The following is a 13,597-nucleotide window of genomic DNA, read 5'->3' on the forward strand; positions in this document are numbered from 1 at the left end:
CATGGCTTAGGTGACCTGCCACAAGTTACCTTCCGCTCACCATGGAAAGGAAGCATTCCCTATGTAAACCCTACAGGCATATGTGTGAGGCTCTGCGCTGACACTCTCAACCCTGCAAGTTTGTGCCAGGCTGCACCAGGCCTCAGTTTTCTTCTCTTGGAAAATGGGCCAATGCCTGCCTGACAATGCCTAGTGCAGGACTGGGCATTCAATAGTGCTCGAAGTGGCAGCCATGACTATTCTAAGGATAAGTGGATGTCAGCCCCTTCCCCAGATATCAACTACTACCTGGGAGGCAGGCAACAGCTGAACTATTATCCCCTATGACAGAAGAGGAGCCTGTCTCCTCTCTCCATTCCTCTGCGCCCCAAGCCCTGCTGGACTCCAGCCCTGGGAGCATTTCCTGCAGGGGCTGCTGGGTTCCACCAGGGCTTGCCTGGCAGTCCAGGAATCATGTGTGCCTACACTCCACTGCACCCAGCAACTCCCGGCTGTCTGTGTCCCTCTTTGTCTGCTCTCCTGGGTCAGAAAGAAAAGCTAAAACTGGTTCTTCTTCCCACATTGACTCTTCTTCCTGACATTTTGTCCATGAGCCGAGCCCAGGCAGAAGTTTAGAAACACGTTTTCTCACTCAGTGCTATTTGTTTTGTTTCAGTGGGGAGGGTGGGAATAAAGGATGTAACCTTTCCTCATAGTACAATTCTGGTGTGGGGTTTAAAAACAGCTGCATGTGGCCCTAAGATGGGCATAGGCTTTGCTTGGAGACTTCTGGGTCCCAGCCTATTGTGGTCACTTATCCCTGGCAGAATGGTCCATGCTCCCCTCCACCATCAGGTTGGCACACAAGGACTGCTGGCAGGCAGGGTTGTTCAAGTGGCCTTTGCCTGTTTATTAGGGACTGAGAGATTGCCTTGAATCGGGAATCTTAAATGTCTCTGGGCCCCCATCCCTGGGGAGAAGCAGATGGGCACTGTGACCCCTCTCTCCAGAAAATCAGCCAACCACATGCAACAGGTGTGGCTCACACTATTTGTGGGTTTCCAGACTCCCTAGAAGTGGGGTATGGACCCTAGTTAAGAAAACCACCCTCCCCTCCCATCAGAAAGGCTTCGCAGAGCTGGGAAGTTGGGCAGCACATGACCAAGTTCCAGCACCCTTGCAGAGCCATTTCTGGCTGGCTCCTGGGAACCCACTCTGTACTGCTGGGGGGAGCATTGCCCACCTGAGGCAGGAACTCTTGTCTGCTCTGTCTGTACATCCTGTGCACAACCTGGTACCTGGCACAGAGGAGGGCCCAGTAAAACCCTGAGACACAGCTACTAAGTCCCAGCCTAAGGTGGGGAAACTCAGACAGCTAAGCAACCCAGACTGCAGATGATCAAGACCAAGTGCAGCAAGGGCCCCAGGACTCAGCAGTGGTGAAGCAGGTGGGCAGTGAAGGTCAGAGACGTCTTCCTGGAGGAGGTGTTTGGACTTGGCTATGGAGGAAAAAGAAGGGAAAGCCCATGTAGTGTGGCCTACGGCAGCATTTCTTAGAGGGAATTCCACAGAATAACTGGTATGCTGGAAGAAGTTAGGCTTTAGGTGAAAAGTAAAGAACTCTCTTTCCTCATCTGTGAAATGGAGACAATAATGACCTCTCTCGTGCTCTGTGCCTGCCAGCCATGTGCGTTTGGGGCTTTTTTGTCTGACCTCTCTGAGCCGTGGTCTCCTGATTGTTCATGAGAACCAAATGAGATCTCTGATGGGCAAGATCTCTGAGGAGAAGGAAAGCCCATCATAGGATTCCTTGGAGCTCCTGCCACATTGGTCCCTAGAAGTATCTCCCAGGAGCCTGGGAGGGGCAGGGCTGGGAGAGATTTGGGGAGGGGCAGAAGAGCATAATGCCACAGACTTGGACATCCCGGGTTCAAATCTCAGGTCTGCCACTTACCTGCTGTGGGACTCTGGACAAGTTACTCAAACCCTTTGTGCCCCCATTTCCTCATCTGTAAATCGGGGTTAGTAATAGTGACTACATCACAGAGCTGGGGGAGGACAAAGTGAAGTAGCTTAGAACAGTCCCTGACACACAGGTAGTTCTTTGTGGTGAGATTCAGCCCCAGAGACTAAACACCTCCATTTCCCCATCGATAAAATGGGCTGTGAATATTGAATAAAACTAGATCGAGTGCCCAGCATCAAACTGCTCAATAAATGTCAGCTCTTAGTATTGTTTTCATTATGAGGATCATCACTGGGGGAAAAGTGGGCACATTCTCCGGAAACGGTGGAATGGTGGCCAATGTCCATACATCAGAAATACTTTGTACAAGGCTGTTACGCGTCTCTAGGACATGTGCTCCTGGAAACAGGCGCTGTTATCCCATTTTATGATGGAGGATATGAGGGCTCGAGGTCACTGCCGCAGTTCATGTCAGAGCAGGCTTTGAACACAGCCGCATATTCAGACCTGAGCCAAGCATGGCCACCTGGGAACAGTCCTCTGGCGTCCACTGTAGGACAATGCCTGAATAGGGTGGGGCCAAGGGACACTTCCTTTACTCTGTTTCATGAGGAGCATTTGTCTCACCCTACTTGGCCGTCTTTTGATTTAGAGAAATGCTTGTCCCAGCCCCAGCTCTACCCCAATTTAAAAGCTCCATGGTCTAGGCCAGGCATCCCCAAACTTTTTACACAGGGAGCCAGTTCACTGTCCCTCAGACCGTTGGAGGGCCACTACATACTGTGCTCCTCTCACTGACCACCAGTGAAAGAGGTGCTGCCCCTTCCTGAAGTGCGGCGGGTGGGGGGCGGATAAATGGCCTCAGAGGGCCGCATGCGGCCCGCGGGCCGTAGTTTGGGGACGCCCGGTCTAGGCCGTGCCAGCTCCAGACACAGGGACTTAGGCTGGCCATTCCTGACACCCTCAACCCCTAATCTGCTGATGTGAGCAGGGAGCTGGCCTCTGAGTCACACTGCAGGAAACGCTGCAGGCCATGCATAAATTAGCCTTCCCATTCAAGTCCAGCTAATTTTAGGCAAAAAGATCTCTGCAAGTGACAAATGGGGTTTGAGGCCACAGGGAATCTGTGCTCACCCAGGGCACCAGCAGCAGCCAGCTCAGGGTGTGGCTCAGCTCCCACAGCCCGGCAGTACTGGACGTCCCACCTGGAGACCCAACTTCGGTGGCACGTGTTGGGTAAACCTGCCCGCTGTGAGGCTGTGAGGCCAAGGGCAGCCTCTACCCCCGTCTGAGCTCCACTCCTTTCCTCTCCCACTGTTGGTTTTGTTCATTCTGATTAACACCTTTATCTTCTTACCTCTACGGTTCCCTTTCCTTCCACACCATTCTAGCCAAGGATGGTAGAATCCCAGAAACCTGGGTTCAAATCCTGAATGTCTTTCTCTTCAAGGGACACTGGGAGAGTTCAATTTAACCTCTCTGAGCCTCAGCTGGCTTAATTGCGAAGTGAGGGTAATAACAGTACCCATGTCATGCAAATAGTGTGAGGATTAAATTAGATAAGCCAGGTGCAAGGCAGACCCTAGACATCTACAAAGTGATGTTTATTATCATTGTTATTACACCTCAGTGTTTCTTTTACAACAACATGCATGGGCCCCATCCCCTTGAAAGAATTAGGCAGTCAGATAAGACAGTGGCTGTGCCCAATAGAGTTAACATGCCATCGGAGGAGGTGGAAAGATGAGTGACTAGTGTCAGGTGGTCCAGGAGGCCTGGAGGCAGGAGCTCTGCCATTTTCCACCATATTTCTTGAGCCCCCAGGCAATGCATCAGTTCTCTAGCACCTGATGCATTGCCCCAGGGCTCAAGAAATATTTGTGGAAAGAAGAAAAGGAGGAAGAAAGAAGAGGCAGGGGATGTCCCAGTGCCCCTCCTTTCATGGTACAGAAGGCTGCAGGCTTGGGGAGAGACACAGGACACCTGTGTCACTCATAGAACAGATGGCTCCAGTTCCCTGAGCCCAGTGTTGCACTGCCCTGAGCCATTGCACACACAGCCCTCGTTGCTTACTTCCTGACACCTGCACCCACCTCGGGTTGTCAGAAAGGGCGACGATGATAGGTTGCTCTTGGGTGTCTGCCACACAGCGTGTTTCCTGGCAGGGTTGATAAGGGGGACAAAGATGGGGCAGCAGTAAGGTGGAGTGGGAACTGGATACTGCAGAGTGCTGTGAAACGGAACCTCTGGTTAATTTTGTATGAATCCCACAGCCTGCCCAAGTGGAGGAGAGAGCAGGGCTGAGGGAGGACGAGAGAGCAGATCATGGGAGATGGTGGGTGCTCTGCGCTGCATGTGAATATGATATTGAATGAGAACATCCATGGGGCTGCCGCTGGCTGGGCAGCAGGAGGCTGTGGAAGCAGGGGCAGGGATCTTCTATGTGTTGTTGCCACGTTCTAGTTTTCTCTGTGTTCCATCAGTCGGATCACTGGGCCCCTGAGAGGTTAATGGGGAAACCAGGACCTGGGCAGGGTCAGGCGTGAAGGCTGCCCAGACACAGGGTCCACATAGGGAATTCACTGCCTGGCAAGAGAGGAGCAGGAAAGCCTTGCAGCCCCACTCCAGGGCCTTCATGTGAAGCGGCTCGTGCTCCCTGCTAAGGCCCAGGACTGTCAGGTATGAGGCCTAGAGGAGAAAAACTCCTGAGTATGCAAGAGGCTGAGGAAGCACAGCTGCCTCCTCACATAAACGCAGGGGTGGAGGGGGAAGACATGATGACTGGTGAGGTGTCGCAGCCTCGCCTATGTCACCAAGTATGTGGGAGATCTCAGGCAAGATACTTGGTCTCCCACAACCTCAGTTTTCTCATCTGTGAAGTGGGAACTGTGCTCCTTTCACTCTCTGCTATTTGCAGTGACTTGAAAGTGCTTTGAAAGTTTTCTACAGATGAATCCAGGCCCAGCATTTGCTGAGCATTTTTATCCAGGAGGGCTCCATCTGATGGAAACCCATCTCAAGCTGGCTTACGCACAAAAGGAGTTTTCTGGTTTGGGCAACTGAAAAGTCCAGGGATAGGTCTGGCCTCCAGCACGGCTGGCTCCAGGGCCTTACGGCTGTCAGGAGGACTCTGTCCTTCCCTCTCCTACTTTCACTTCCGCTGTCCACTGTGTTGGCTTCATTTTCTGGCAGGTCTCGGCACATGAGGGCTCCAGCAGCTTCCAGCTAACATCCTCCTACCCCAGCCACCGCGGCAGCCAGGACTTTCCTCATGGACCCTCGCCACTCCCCTGCGCTCCCCGGGAAAATCCCAGACTAGGCTCTCATTGGCCCACTTATAGTCACATGGCCACTCCTGAGCCAATCCCTGTAGCTTAAAGATGGAGCGGGTTGATAGGTCAGATCTGGTCACATGTTCACCCAGAGGGAGCTAGCCGGTACCCCCAGAGCCCAAGGAGGTTGGAAGAGGGAGGGAAAATGGAGGCGAGGCCGTGGACCCACAGCAGCGGGGATGGTCCCTACTGTGTGCTGGGGAGGAAGAGCAGAAACATTCCCTTCTCTTGAGGAGAGCATGGCCTGGATGGGGAAAAAACAGAATGGAGGAGGCAGCTGAGGAGAAAAGGTAGGATTCAGAACCACCTGAAATACAGCGTGGCTAAAGATTCTACTAGCGGGCCGGGCGCGGTGGCTCACGCCTGTAATCCCAGCACTTTGGGAGGCCGAGGTGGGTGGATCACGAGGTCAGGAGATCAAGACCATCCTGGTCAACATGGTGAAACCCCGTCTCTACTAAAAATACAAAAAATTAGCTGGGCATGGTGGCGCGTGCCTGTAATCCCAGCTACTCAGGAGGCTGAGGCAGGAGAATTGCCTGAACCCAGGAGGCGGAGGTTGCGGTGAGCCGAGATCGTGCCATTGCACTCCAGCCTGGGTAACAAGAGCGAAACTCCGTCTCAAAAAAAAAAAAAAAAAAAAGATTCTACTAGCCAAACCATGGCACCATTAGTAATTACACCAGGGTGCGGCTGCGTGAGCTGAGACTGTCCAGGCTAACTGGGTCTATGACTGGTGTCACAGTGGGGAAAAGGCCAACGCGGTATCATGGTGAAAATCCCAGCCCCACTTCTTATCCAGCTGTAGGACATTGAACCAGTTGTCTAATGGGGCCTCAACTTCTTCATCCGTAACGTGAGATCGTAACAGTGCGTCTTTCATAGGGTCGCTGTAAACATTGAAGTAGTATGTGTAAAGCACTTAGTGCCTGACACATGGTGGGTGTTATTTCAGCATTATTGTTATTATTATTCTCTGCTGGGAGCTCTCTGTGTGACTTCAAGGGAGACGTTGGGTTTTAATTAGTGAAGAAGAAAAAGTCGGCTTGTTTGGGCAGATCAATGGGCTTGACCAATGCATGTGAATCGTTGTGTTAAAAAATATATGTATCAGCCCCATATTTGATTTGCACGGCTTATGGACCTCCCCCCATCACCTCTACTATGGGGGAAAAAATCCTTCAAAAGCACAGTTTAATGTGAAGTTCTGATGAATCATGTGTGGACGCTTTCCAAAATGCCGCCTGCACATCCTTCTGAATCATCAATAAAACAAACCCACATGTCAGTCAGTGCATGTTATTGATGGTCGTAGGCTGGGGTGGTAGGGTCTGCTGGGCAAATAGTTCTGCAGGCCATGAGGCGGCAGGGAGAGCACAGGACAGGTAGAGAAAGAGCCTGCCCTGCAGCTGACTGAAGGGTTTCCAGGTGATTCCAGCAGGACTAGGGAGTCCTCATGTCCCATGAGCGATGCTGCTTGGCCAGCTAGGTGCTTCCCATAGTCAGGCACCCAGGGAGGTGGTGGAAGAGATGGGTTGTAAGGGCAGCATTTCCACAGGGCCTCGCTTTAGGAAGAGCCTTAGGCAGACCCACCATGCAGAGGCCTGAGTCCCAAAGCTACCCCGGCTCTCACTTACTGTGAGCTAACTAAGAGCGAGGCCTTCTCATCACATTGTTCCCTGAGATCCTTACGGCAGCCCCTTGAGCAGGAAACAAAGGGTTGGAGAGGAACGGGGCCTTGATTCTTACTATGAAGGCATTCTTATTTTGCAGAATCAATATGCACTAATCACTAAATGCCTACTATGTGCTCAGAAAAGGGAAGGAATATGGAGACCATTGACTTTGAATCCCAGCTTCACCATCTGAGTCCTTGAGCAAGCCATTCTCTCACTCTGAGCCTCAGTTTCCCCATCTGTAAATGACTTAATATTAACACCCACCTCCCAGAACTGATAGGACATCTCCATTGCTTTCCTCTGCTTCTAACATGCCAAGCAGTGATGGAGGTGGACACACACTTATTTATTGAACAAATATATGTTATGTACCTACTATATGCAGGGTTGGGCCACATGTACTCTTCTGGGAAGAGACACAGATCTCTTTCGTATGCTTTCTCAGGAGCAGTGTCTGTGTGATGTGGCTACACACAGGACAGGTGGGCAGATGGGGACAGGGCTGGCCTTCAAGAATATCTTCTCTTGGTTCAAGGTGGCAGAGGATGTCAGACAGGAAACGCCAGGTGCAGTGGCTCACACCTGTGATCTCAGCACTTTGGGAGGCCAAGGAAGATGGATCACTTGAGGTCAGGAGTTCGAGACCAGCCTGGCCAACATGGTGAAACCCCATCTCTACTAAAAATACAAAAATTAGCTGGATGTGGTGATGGGTGCCTGTAATTCCAGCTACTCAGGAGGCTGCTAAGGCACAAGAGTCACTTGAACCTGGGAGGCAGAGATTACAGTGAGCCAAGATCAGCCTGGGTAAGACCTCTGTCTCAAAAAAAAAGACAGAAAACAATTCCAAGGACACAGAGGCAGGCAGGATTTAATAGGAAAAATGGCAGCCAGGGGCAGGAAGCCAAAGCCTCAGTGTAGCCAGAGGAGAGGAAGGAGGAACCCCTTCGGGACCCCCTTACTCCCCAAAGCTCCCTAAAGATACCCAGGAAAGGGAAGTGCAAAGGTGGATTGTAACCTGCCCCTGCCTTAAGACTCTCCCAGTCTAGCTGTGGATACTAGTTACTAGCCATGATGCTAGTTATAGCTATGATAGTAGAGAGTAATTAACACATACTGAGCACTGACAGCATGCCAGGCTCCCTGCTGAGGCTTCATGGCAGTTTCTCTTATAATCTTCATTCCAGCTCACAGATGAGGAAATTAAGGCTCTGAGCACCACCCCTAACAAGTGGCCTAGCCAGGATTGGTGCCTACATTCTCTGGCTCCCAAATAAGGACACAAGACCTCCTTGGTCTGCTGCCTGCTATTGACAAAAATAACTACTGCAAGAGGAAATGTTCTAAAGATTGATAAAGGAGGAGTGATCCCCACCTGCCTGGGGACAAAATCAGGAGTAGCTTCCTCTGAGTGAGGCTGGGAAGGACAGGGTGGAGTTGAGTGAGCAGAGATGGGAAGGGAAGCACACACTGTTAATGGGGCATGAGCAAAGGCCCTGTGATGACAACCAGAGCGTGTACAGGGAGCAGTGAAGAATTCGCTGTGCCTGGAGCCCAGGACAAATCGCAAAGCACAGACAACTCCAGCCTGTGAACTACAGATTCATTTTTGTAGACTCTGGTTTATAGTCTGTTTGTTCATACTGTATAGAGCCAGTGAATTCACTGAGTGCAGGGAAACTGAGGGACTCTGAGCTTCTCACCCACCGTGAACCAGAGACACTACTTTTTTTTTTTTTTTTTTTTTTTTTTTTTTTTGAGACAGGGTCTCGCTCTGTTGCCCAGGCTGGAGTGCAGCGGCACAATCACAGGTCACTGCAGCCTCGACCTCCTGGGCTCAAATGATCCTCCCATCTCAGCCTTCCAAGTAGCTAGGACTACAGGCATATGCCACCATGCCCGACTAATTTTTTTTATTTTGTATTGGGGTTTTTTGTAGAGACAAGGTATCAAAAATTAGCCATTAGGGTGAGGCATGCCTATAATCCCAGATATTCAGGAGGCTGAGGCACAAGAATCACTTGAACCCGGGAGGCAAAGGTTGCAGCGAACCAGGCTGGTCCTGAACTCCTGGCTATAAGTGAACCTCCCACCTCATCCTTCCAAAGTGCTGGGATTACAGGCAGGAGCCACTGCACCTGGCCTGACACTCCTTTTTGGAAAAAAAAGGGAAAAAAATTGAAAACCTCTGATACTGGAGAAAAATGTTAAACTCCAGTATCTAAAAGCCTGGGTTTGGGCACAGATCACATAAGTTCTTAGTGTGCCATTTGTTAAATCTGTGAAATGGAGCGGACACTGCCTGGCTTCCAGGGGCCACACTGGCTGTGGATTAAATGAAAGAACATACACAGCATGCCTGGCCCAGGGGCCTTAGGCAAAATTAGTCTTGTAGGGGCCCCAGGGAGATGCATGTTACTGTGCAGGAAAAGGGTGCTCAGTCCACCCATGCTGGGGTGAGCAGGGGTGGAGACCAGCCTGACTTTGGCCCTTATCAACTGAGACCCTCTCCAAGCTCCCTCCACCCCGTTCCATGCCTCAGTCTCCCCATCTGGAAAATAAAGAAGGTTGCTCTGGTAGTCTCTGAGGCTTCTCGAGGCTCAGACATTCTGCTACTGTGAGACCATCTGCCTTGATGCCCCCACTATGCAGACATCAGATGGGCCAAAGGGTAGCTGATTCAGCCAGACCCGAGGCCTCTCTTCACTTGAAAATGCGTGACCTCAAAACCTTGGCCCGTCAGAGCCCAGGCCAGGGCAATGCCCTTGGCCCTTTGCCCCAGGCCTTGCCCGCTACCAAGCAGCTTCAGGGCCCTCCCACAGTGGCTCCTGAAGGTCAGGTTTAGCGGGAGACCAGAACTTATGCATCCCTGGCAATAGTCCTCTAGCTCCCAGAAGCCCAGGGGCCTAGACCTAGCTTTCAGTTACTTCTCCTCCGTGGGTCTCAGTTTCCTCATCTGTCACATGGGCTAAGGGGTGAAAAATGTTGCTGTATAACTGCAGGCTGGGCCATCCCTAATGCTAGTAGGACCCGAGTCTTTCACCCCACCTGGGTCCTACAGAGGCCCGAGTCAGCTGAAGAGATCCTCTGTCTCTAGGTCTGCCTGTCACCCGAGAGGCCCAGACCGGGTGGGTAAGTTATTTATACAGGCCCTCCTCACCCCACAACGATTATCTTACTCCTCCTGGTGCAATCCAGGCCCCTGCTGTGGTTTCAGACCCAGAGTTATTTATAGTCAGTGGAAATTAGTGCCTTGGCCAATGGATCACTAGGACCCACCTGCCCTAGCCTCCACCCCAAAGGGAGAGAACAGGCAGCAGGCAAAGAAGTCAGAGGCTGGAGGAGAGTGTCACATGCAGGTACACTGTGATCAGAGTATCTGACGCTGAATCGGCAGGCAGTCAGACCTGGCAGTGGCCAGGAAGTAGGATGAAGAAGGAGAAGCAGCCCACTCTGAGGAGGGCAGGCTGTTGGGTGAGCCCTTGGGAAAGCTCTGCCAGACAGAACAGCAGAATGGAGTGCTCCCTGGGGCCTTCCCTTCAGCACACCCCACTCAGTGGGGTCAGAGCAGTTGGAACAAGAGCTTGAGGGACTCATGGACACATGAGACAACAGGTCTGAAAGGGCCTTCAGAAACCATCTGATTCAGCAATCCCAGGGTACACATGGGGAGACTGAGACCCAGGAGTGAAGGGACTTGCCCAGCACACAGTGGGTATGGGCTGGGGGGCAGAGACGCCTCCACTCCCTGGTCTCCCCTGCAACCCCCTGGCTTCCTGCGGATCCTCAGCTCAGCCACACTGTCTAAGGACTACAGACTGAGTGGCTTAAATGACAGATATTTATTCTCTCACAGTTCTGGAGGCTCGTGGATGGACATCTTCTCCCAATGTCTCTTCACATTCTCTTCCTGCTATGCATGTCTGTCTCTATACCCAGATTTCCTCTTTGTATAAGGGTGCCAATCATAGCATGGATTAGGCTCACCCTAATGGCCTCATCTTAACTTAGTAACAACAGTGTCCCTGTCTCTGCAGTGACTCTATCTCCAAATACAACCACAATTTTAAGGAACTGAGGGTTAGAACTTCAACATATGGATGTAGGGGAGCATGATTCAGCCCAGAACACTCTGACATGGGAAAACCATGTCTGTCCTCAGAGCTGAAGCTTTCACTTTGGGGATGTGAACAGGACAGCGCGAGGACTGTGTTGAGGGACAGGCTGCTGTACCAGTGTCTGTCCCCCCAGCCCGATGCTTGGTAGGCGTTAAGAAGTGGGTATTAGAAAGTGGCAGTGTGACGAGAGAGTTAAGAGGCCGACGTCCTAGGTCTGAACCCCAGCTGTGCCACTCACTAGCTATGTTGTGCTGAGGAAATGACATTACCTTTCAGAATCTGTTTACTCGTCTGTGAAATCATTCTTATTCCTGGGCTGTTAGAAGTAATAAACGAGCTGATATGAGTCAACACACTTAGCACTGCACAGGAAACCCCTGAAAACCGAGACTGTCATCTTATTATTACTATTATCGTTGTCATCATCATCATATAGGTCAAGAAACTGAGGCCCAGAGAGGGAGGTGTCTTGCCCAACCTCATATAGCCATCTGGCACAAAATTAAGTGAGGACTCAGGTCTCCCAATCCACAGTCCCATATTTTTTAACCACATCTCTGTGATACTAAAGGGGAAATGAAGACAAGTAATTCCTAAATGCCCCACATGAGGAAAGTAACCAAGTACCTTCTAGCTTCTCCACATGCCTTTGGGACATTATGAGAAAAGGCTGTCAAAGAGAACTCGAAGCTGCGTAGATGAGGCTTAAGAAATAACGTGATGTTGAAAAAGTGGGTTTAGCATTGTACATCCCGACAATGGCAACAACTCCACAAAGACAGGCGCAAGGGGAAAGGGGGCTGGCAGGAAACGCCTATCGTGTACCTGATGTTGTGGCTGCAGGGTGGGACTGGGGTGATGGTTCTTCCCTCAGCCTGTTTCTGCCTGTGTGACGATGTCACTCCGCATGGGTCCGCTAAGGCACACCGGTCGTAAACAACAGAAGCTGACTGGGCAGCGTGGTGTAGACGTGAGGGCAGCATGGGAGTGGGTTCTCCAATTTGGAGCAAAGGCTGGAAAATCCAGCTCGATTTCCCGGAAGGAAACAGGAACATGCAGGGATCAGTGGCACGACTCACTGAGTAAATGTCTCTTTGGGGAATTGTGGGTTGGGAAAAATCTACTCCAGCTGTTTCTGGTCCTTGCATCACTCAGGATTCCCTAGCAGACTGTGCTGGTGAATGTTAACCCTCAGCTCTCTAATTGGGAGGGAATCCTCTTTTGTAGTGGGTGTTGGTGAATGTTAACGCCCAGTTCTCTAGTTGGGAGGGAATCCTCTTTTGTAGTGGGTGCTGGTGAATATTAACCCTCAGCTCTCTAGTTGGGAAGGAATCCTCTTTTGTAGTGGGTGTTGGTGAATGTTAACGCCCAGCTCTCTAGTTGGGAGAGAATCCTCTTTTGCAGTGGGTGCTGATTTCCTTGGCATAAATACCACCACGTTGCCCACATGACATCATTGAACACAGAGTTGGGATGAGAGGCACAGCAGCACACCATTATATAGTATTTCTACCATGCAAATACAATAGACTATCTACTAGAGAGAATAGATAATAGTGAAATGTAGTAAAATAACTAGCAGGTGATAAGTTTGGGGTATTTGTTGCTTTTTAAAATATAATTTATATAATCGTAGGTTTATGTAATTGATTTATAATGATGACTGTAATTAACAACCAGCTCACAAAATACCTGAAATTTTAGCAATCGGCTCTCACAAGCAAGTGTGAGCTGGCATCAGCAAATCACTGATTCTACATCCCAGGAGACAGCATCCATGGGAGTTGATTGGCATAGCTTGATCACATGCCCACGCTTAGTCCAGGAAGGTGGGGACAACTTGATTGATAGTCACCAAGACGTCCCCACTGGGGAGACCAAATTCCCTAAGGGAAAGCAGAATGCCACTGGGCAGCCAAAACTCAACACCGGCATTTGCTTCTCATCTTGATCACTTCTTTAAGCTGCAATTTTTTTTCTTTTATAACATCTTTTTTATTTCTTTTTTTTTTAAATTCATAATGCTTGAAGTCCTCGAGTCTTTTAAAAAGGCTCTGGGGCTTAATTCTGAGAACAGTGAACTGAAGGACCCATCCAGGAGAGGTATGGAGGCTCAGAGCAGCCATGGCCACCTCTACATTCTCATTTCCCAGCACCTCCCACCTTCTCAGGGTGGAGATGGGGGGTAAGTGAATGAGCTAAACCTCCTGCCCACCTGTCACCCTGCCTGAAAGTCCACCTTTACAAATCCCCCAAAAGAACATAGGCAGCCCAAGTTGAGAAGTATCTTAGGGCAGAGTCTTCTCAAATACCCATAAAGCAGATGAGGGTGAATGGAAGCCTCAGGGCTCTGGAGTGAACTAGATACTGCAGAAGTGCTCTTGAAGGCTTGGGCTTCACCTCAAAATATGGGCAGGGTGGGCATCCTAAGCCAGTGAATAGTGAATTCATGGTTGACCAGAAGGCCTGTTGACCCTCCAGGAAGATGCAGGAGCTCAGGTGGCCAGGGTGAAGAACCACACC

At 50.6% G+C, this 13,597-nt stretch overlaps 1 protein-coding gene across 16 annotated transcripts in view; it reads left to right on the top strand.

The window, feature by feature from the left end:
- ATP2B2 (ATPase plasma membrane Ca2+ transporting 2) overlaps positions 1-13,597 on the top strand; it is a 401,304-nt gene that overhangs the window by 266,327 nt on the left and 121,380 nt on the right. The window lies entirely within an intron of this gene.

Source organism: Saimiri boliviensis, chromosome 8 (assembly GCF_048565385.1).
Source record: "Saimiri boliviensis isolate mSaiBol1 chromosome 8, mSaiBol1.pri, whole genome shotgun sequence".
Lineage (NCBI taxonomy): Eukaryota > Metazoa > Chordata > Mammalia > Primates > Cebidae > Saimiri > Saimiri boliviensis.